This window comes from Tupaia chinensis, unplaced genomic scaffold, assembly GCF_000334495.1.
Source record: "Tupaia chinensis unplaced genomic scaffold, TupChi_1.0 Scaffold000308_1, whole genome shotgun sequence".
NCBI classification, from domain to species: Eukaryota; Metazoa; Chordata; class Mammalia; order Scandentia; family Tupaiidae; genus Tupaia; species Tupaia belangeri.
The window spans coordinates 1,485,733-1,493,091 of record NW_006159798.1 but is presented as its reverse complement, the minus strand read 5'-3'; the positions used below and the strand labels follow the sequence as shown (position 1 = coordinate 1,493,091).

General features: G+C 38.6%; 1 pseudogene; it reads right to left on the bottom strand.

The window, feature by feature from the left end:
* Positions 1 to 416: 416 nt before the first annotated feature.
* On the bottom strand, positions 417 to 4,714 carry LOC102482503 (dnaJ homolog subfamily A member 1-like; annotated as a pseudogene).
* Positions 4,715 to 7,359: the final 2,645 nt, after the last annotated feature.

Here is a 7,359-nt window from a genome sequence, read left to right as displayed (position 1 = left end):
TGCCTTTGTGTCTACTTCCTGGGGAATTGGAGCTAACAATTATGCTTTGGTCCTATTCTAAACTTGACACCATAAATGAGTCAGTTTTAATGAAACTATTATGAAAGAATAGCTAATGAAGAACCAATAGAGATTGTCTCTTCATGCTCTTTTGGCCTCCGAGCTACTCCCATTTCATTCATTCAATTATTCACTCAACAAACGCGTTCTCTAACAAATGCCTAGGGCTAATATTAATGTGTATACATCCATCAGTGTGAATGGGATAATATACTTTTCAGCACATACTATAATATAAGGACACCCAGAGGGGTAGGGGAATTTCAATAAAATGTAGTCATTTCCTATTGTGTGCATCCTTTCCATTTCTACAGTGTAATTTCTCTTATATAGAAATTTATGTTTTGGGGTATTGTTTATGGCCAAGTAGTATATGGGGTAGAGAATACTGAGGAAAGAGTTGGCTTCTGACTTCTCAACTCAATAGATTGAGTACATCTTCTATCAATATAAAGATAAAACCATTCAGTGTTTTGCAAGTTTTGGTGATTGACCTTTAGGAAAAAGAGTAGTGTCACAGATATAATCAAAAGGAGTCATCAGTGAAAATGTTGTTATTGATAAGGTTAATTATGGAAAGGAGATGTTGGCAGGGTGCAAGTTATTCCTTTGGTCCAAATTTATTTGTGATTAGATATGAGAGATGGAAGTTGGAATAAAACTCTGGGGGATCAGCAGATGGTGTAATAGCTATGTTTCTGGACTTCCACATAGTTGACAGCAGTTTGAGTCCTGGACCCAGCTGCTTAAAACTCATGCTGGGTATGTGTACATGCATGGCCAAAATCCTGAGAGGAGAATGGATGAGAAGGGATTGTAGTATGGCCATCCTCTCTGGGGAGTAATTTTTCCCTGTCTCTCTCTCTCTCATGAGTGTACCACTCTATAGCAAAAATCTCTCTCTCAATAAAAAAGAGTTGTACTCTGGGAGAGCAGTAAAAAAGTTCAGAGTTTTTTAAAGTTTATTTGTTTTATGAATGATAGTGCATGTGCATGTGTGTGGGAGAGAGACAGAGAGAGGCATCTTTGACAGGGTCTCATCACACGCTATGGTGATCTCCATTTCTCCATCCTTTAGCTCCTCAGAATCCTGGGCATGTGCACACATGTCTTGTATGATTTTCAGGCCACACTGGATATCCATATCCAGAGTTGTCCAAGTGGCTTCCAGTGCTTCAGTTTAGTTTGCTACTTACTATGCCATAGGTTGGGCCAAGCACATAATTTTGAACCTAGGCTCTTTTATGATAGTGGTGTCCCTCCTATCTTGTCGGTTATAAATATGACTCCCAAGCGTCTCTGTCTCTCACTCACTTTATTTTTTCTCCTAATTCCCACCTTTTTTCTATGTCTGAGAACTCACTAGGTTTAGAGTATACTCTACCTACATCTCTCTTTTGTGTATTTTTAAAGCTCAAGACTATATCTGATACTCCCACACACCATTGTAGCTGCATTCACTTTCATTTACTTGCTCTCTTTTTCTTAGTGACATGTTACTCTTTACCCATTTTCTAAAATTAACACTGCCATGTCAGGTTGTATTATTCTTGGTCAAAAATACTACAAAATATTCAAAGCAAAAATATAAGTACAGAATTATTTTTAGACCAAGAATCAAAGATAAGCTTTTCTGAGTATTACATGCATTTTGCTACCAGGAACAATAAAGAAGGAACTCCAAAGTGTCATTAACTTCACTTAAATGTAGTGTCAAAATGAATCCAATATTTTATAAAAGAACTATTGAAGAAAGATTCAAATTTATGTATGCCCCAACCTCTGTGGTACACTGTCTGTAGTTTACTGGACTGTGGAGATGGAAGCCACATGCCAACTGTGGTTTGAATTCCTGACCTGTTTGGCTTGAAAATACACCAGGTATGAACTATGTTCTCAGGATCTTGAAGAGCTGAGGGACTGGAGAAAGAAGATTGTAATGTGTCCAGGCCCTGTGAACAGTGCTTCTCTCACTCTCTGTTTATGCACATGCAAACTATCATGAATTTAAAAAATAAACTTATATGTGTCTCTGTGTAAACTAATGAATGATTTGCTTAATTCAGGACTCATCTTGAGTGGATATATTTAGAATAATATAGAAACTACCTAGCATATATTCAGGAACAAGATGGCAGGATATAATTTCCTGTGGGAGAAACTCAAATTTAAAAGGTCACGAGCCCAGGTTAACTGGAGTGGAAAAATCAGATGGGATTTCATAGCCTTTAGCTGGAAGAAGATCTAGTTTAGTAGAGAATCTGAGTTAGCAGTGAGGTCAGAGGAACAGAACATATATTGTGGTTCTGAAAAGTGTATTCTGTAGAAAGACTTTATAGAAAGTATCTGAATTATCTGAATGCTTTTGAAACTTAGGCTTCAGGGCTCCTTCCTAAATATTATGAATCACACTTTTTGGTAGAAAACTCAAGCATAGCTCATTATGAGAGCTTAAAACATATCACTAGGCTTAGATGCAGTAACATGTGCTGATTGGTGGTGTTACATGGTAGGCTGAAGCCACATGAAATGCCAGGGTTTGATTTTTGGTTGACCCTGAAAATCAGGTGTAGTGGCATGCATGGTTATGATGATGAAGATGTTAATGTATGAGTTATTACTCAAATTTCTCTTTCAACCAGGCTCTGCTTTAGTGTTTTATTTACTCATACAATCTTCTGAACTAATTTACCATGAAAGTTGTATCACTAAATAACTTGGTAGACACAGAAAATGAGCAAACATATTAAACACATTGCTCAGGTCTTCAAGTATTGTGAAAGATAAAATACTACAGCAGTCAAAAGCCTGGCTCTAATTATATTCACTATGTTGTATCAAAGATCTCTTGAACCAATTCCTTCTGTCTAATTGCAGTCCCCCCCCCCCCACTTTGGCCAACATCTTCCTGATAACTTCTCACCAGCTTCCTATAACTTCTTGTCAACTACCCAAACCTCTGGTAATCATCATTCTACTCTAAAAAAAGTATCTTTGCCAAACAAACAAGCAAAAAACAACTATGTAAGATAACACATATCTTTTTGTTTTGAGCATTTATATTTGCATTTATTCTTCACTTTTAAAACAGTACAATAGATGAATATTACAAACAATAGCAAGTAGTGAGCATATTATGATTAGTAGAGTCCTTCACTCATTCACTGTTGTTTATAAAATGCCAGCAGTAGTGTTATATAATGGCCCCATTAAGAGACTTGACACTGAACACCACCTCGGGGATGATGTTTATCATCCTCATATGCTTCTCCATTGTAATGGCACTATCTTTCCTGATTTGGATCATAGTCCAACAGTTCTACTTGGTCCATTTCATCTCTGTTTTACTTCCTTCCTCTGAGGTAGAAGTTTTTCCAGCAGAGTTTATCATGAGACAGAAAGTCATTCTTAGGGAAATTTACCTTAAATTCGATGATTAGGTGACTTTTTTCATATGGTCTACAATAAATTGGCCTGCCTTAATTTAACACACACTTGATATTTCTATGCTTAACAATCTTACCTGGATGATAGGTGATGACTTTTAAAAGCCACACAATGCTTTAGCCAGCTATATGTCCATACCCATTAAAAGGTCTTCTCAGTGAGTAAAAACTCATCTTTCTGATCTAATACAATGATAATATCTTCTGACTCCAGCCCTGGTTCTTGGTCTCTTTCACCATGGAATGATATCTTCTGACCATCTTTCCTGTCTTTGTCAATATGAATTTCTAGAATTTTCTTGTCAAACTCTATTCCTTCCATGGCAACTTTTACATTTATCTCTAGGACTGATCTGTTCCTCATGACCTTGACACTCCATGTATACAGACTGAATTTGTTGAACCCTTCCAGGTCCTATCTGATGAAGTCTTACCTGCATTCCAGTACCTCGGTAGTTGGGTCAGCACTCTGCTACTCCTTTCTTACCGCCTTGGCATTCATATTTGTTGCAAATCACATTCATTTGCAATGCCAGTTTTTTTGTGCCATCATTATATAAATCTTCTAACATTACCAACAGCTGATGCATTTTTACCTCTTCTTCCTCTCTGCATCCTTCTTCTTCCTCCAAAAACCATATCAAAGATCTCCATGGGGGAGTCAAAACCACTTGTCCTATCTTCTGTAATTGTCTGCTCTCCTCCTTTGTCATATAATTCCCGTTTTTCCACATAAGCGAGAAATTCATAAACTTGAGAAATCTGTTTAAACTTCTCACCCTCATTTGGATTCTTTTTTTTTTTTTTTTTTTTTATATATATATTTTTTTTTTTTGGAGAGATTTTCACTGTAGGGCGCGTGCGCTCGCCAGACAGACAGAGAGAGACATAGAGACAGAAAGTGAGAAATCACCCCCCAGGGGGGATGGTCACACCGCAATCCCTTCTCCTCCATTCTCCTCTTGGGATCTTGGGCACGCATGCACACGCGCCCGGTGTGAGGTTTTTAAGCCACCGGGTCTGGGACACGAACCGCGGTCGACTACGTGGGAGTCCAGCGACATAGCCATTACGCTAACTGCTGGTTCCCCTCATTTGGATTCTTATCAGGGCGGTACTTCAAGGCCAATTTCCTACAAACCTTCATTTTTCCTGGGTGGCATTGGGTTTGACCCCAAAACATCATAGTAAGTGGTTTCTTTCACCATTTTTTTTTTTTGAGAGATTTTTGCTATATGGCATATAATTGCAGGAGAGATAGAGTGAGAAAGAGAGAAAGTGAAAAAATCACCCCCCAAAGGGTATGGCCACCCCTCAATCTTTCTCTTCCATTTTCCTCTCAGGATTTTGTACATGTATGCACACATATCCAGCATAAGTTTCAAGCTCCAGGGCCAGGACTCAAACTGCGGTTGGCCATGTGGGAGTCCAGCACCTTAACCACTATGCCACCTGCTGGCCTCTCTTCACCATTTTGTGCAGTCATTGAGCAGGTTGAGATGGGTGTGAGGAAGTGGGAAGGTGCACATAGCTGAGCATAACTTGGGTAATAGCTACTCCTCAGCTTCTGACTGGGCATTCTAGAAAGTTTCTGATAGTACATATCTTTTATTTTTTTTTAAAGAAGCTTTTGTCTTAGGCTGTGTGCACTTGCCAGAGAGAGGGAGCAACAGAGACAGAGAAAGAGAGAGAGATAGAAAGGAAGAAATCACTACCCCTCCCAGGGGTGATGGCCACACTGCAATCCCTTCTCCTGCTCTCAGGATCTTGAGTACACACACACACACATGCCTGGCATGATTTTCAAGCCACTGGGTCTAGGACTCGAACAATAATTGACCATGTATGAGTCCAGTGATATAACTGATATGCCATCTGCTTGCCCTGATAATGCATATCTTAATTATCTAGATTTAGTCAGTCTACAAGGAATGTATACTTCAGAATATCATGTTGTATATGATAAATATGTACAGTTTTATCTGTCAATTAAAAAAAAAGTATCCTAGCTATGGTAAAGAGTATCAGGAGATCTTGATAATTTCACTGGTGCTTTCCCCTAAAGTGCATTAGAATATATCCAGGAATTCTTCTCAGGAAGTGCATCATGCTGAATCTAAGAACAAATTACATTCTGTAGACAGTGGGACCTGTCATGAATCCCATAGCTGAAAGCTATGATTCTAATGTTCTGAGATTTTGCTGAGTGCCTTTCACTATTCTCTCAAAATGAAGCATTTCAAACAGAGTTGTAATAACCATTAGCTAACTACAACCATTACCTTATAACCAGGGTAATGAGTTTGGGATTTCTTTTTTCTGACTGAAAGTGCCCTACATTTTTCCTTTTTAGTTTTTTATTTCTACCATGAAAGAGAGTGACAGAGAGAAAGGGAGAGATACCACCTCCAGCGGGATCTTGATGCCATGATCCCCCCTCAGCATTAATCAGCCACAGGTAATGGTCACACATGTGCCCAGCATATTCAGGAAGATCTCTGGACATGAACCTGGATGAATTTTTCCCATGTGAATCAGATTTGCATCACTATGTATGTAGCCCCCTGTGATTTTTCTTTGAGTTTGGTTTTTTTTTTTTTTTTTTGGTCCTAGGGTGTGTGCACTTACCAGATAGAGACAGAGAAACAGAAAGTGAGAAATCACCCCCTGGGGGGATGGCCACGCCACAATCCCTTCTCTATTCTCCTCTCAGGATCCTGGGCACGCACGCACATGCACCCCGCGTGAGTTTTAAGCCACTGGGTCCAGGACATGAACTACATGGAAGTCCAGTGACATAACCATTACGCTAACTGCTGGTCCCGCCCCCTGTGTTTTATTTTTGCTAGAAAAGTGTGTAAGAACTTCTCCCCACCTTTTTGCTTAATTCTTTAATTTGTTCATTTGATGACTGCATATGTACCTCTGAGAAGTTATGTTTTATTTTTTAAATAATTTTTAAACATTTATTCTTCTGAGACTTCATAAGGGAGACATTTGAGAAGCAGCTTTCTTCAAGTAAGTAGTTTCTTCCAGCATGCATTTCCAAAATTGCTGAACTTACCATCTCTAATACTTATTTAGTAGCTAGGTATAATCATTGAAGTATAAAGTTAACACATTCAAATTATTGCAAATTGCATGTTATTATAATATTGGGCAGTGATGGTGCCAATCAATAAATATGAAGAATAGTGTTGGGTTTCCCTCACTATTCCAGGTTTGAAAATTTTGGTTGATTGATACATGACTTATTTGCACAGGTTCCAGAAGGAGCAGAGTTCAAATTCTCATATATTAGCTAACAACATATATATCATTAAATAATCATAAGTATTTATACATCGCAGAGCTAGAGTACCTTGTGTGTTAAATAAATCACTAAATTTGCTCATATCTTTAAATATTGATTGACTAAATAAATAAGGAATGAGGAGACTTCCATATGGGTCCATGAGGCTCTCAGAGGTCGGTGTTCTTGGTGTTTGAGCTTTATCTTTGTTGATTCTCTTTTCCTCTCTGATAAAGATTCTGAATAGCAACTTTGGTTCCTCCAGTTTTGTTGTTACTATTTCCTATTTTTTCACCCAAATCATCTTTTCTTAAACCTCCCATGGAACTCATGAGGTTATTATAGATTCTCTTATCTTCCTGCTCCTGATGTCAACCCAATGACTATGGAGGTTTTCTAAGATGTTAACTGTGTTGGTTACCACAGATACAAGACGGAGAGTAAAGTGGTGGCTGGCCCTACCTACTCACCATGCACACCAAACGTGTTGCAGATCGGCATTAAGTACAGACACTCGGCACAAGGAAACAGAGCAGCAGCTTGTGAGGCTAGCAGGAAAGA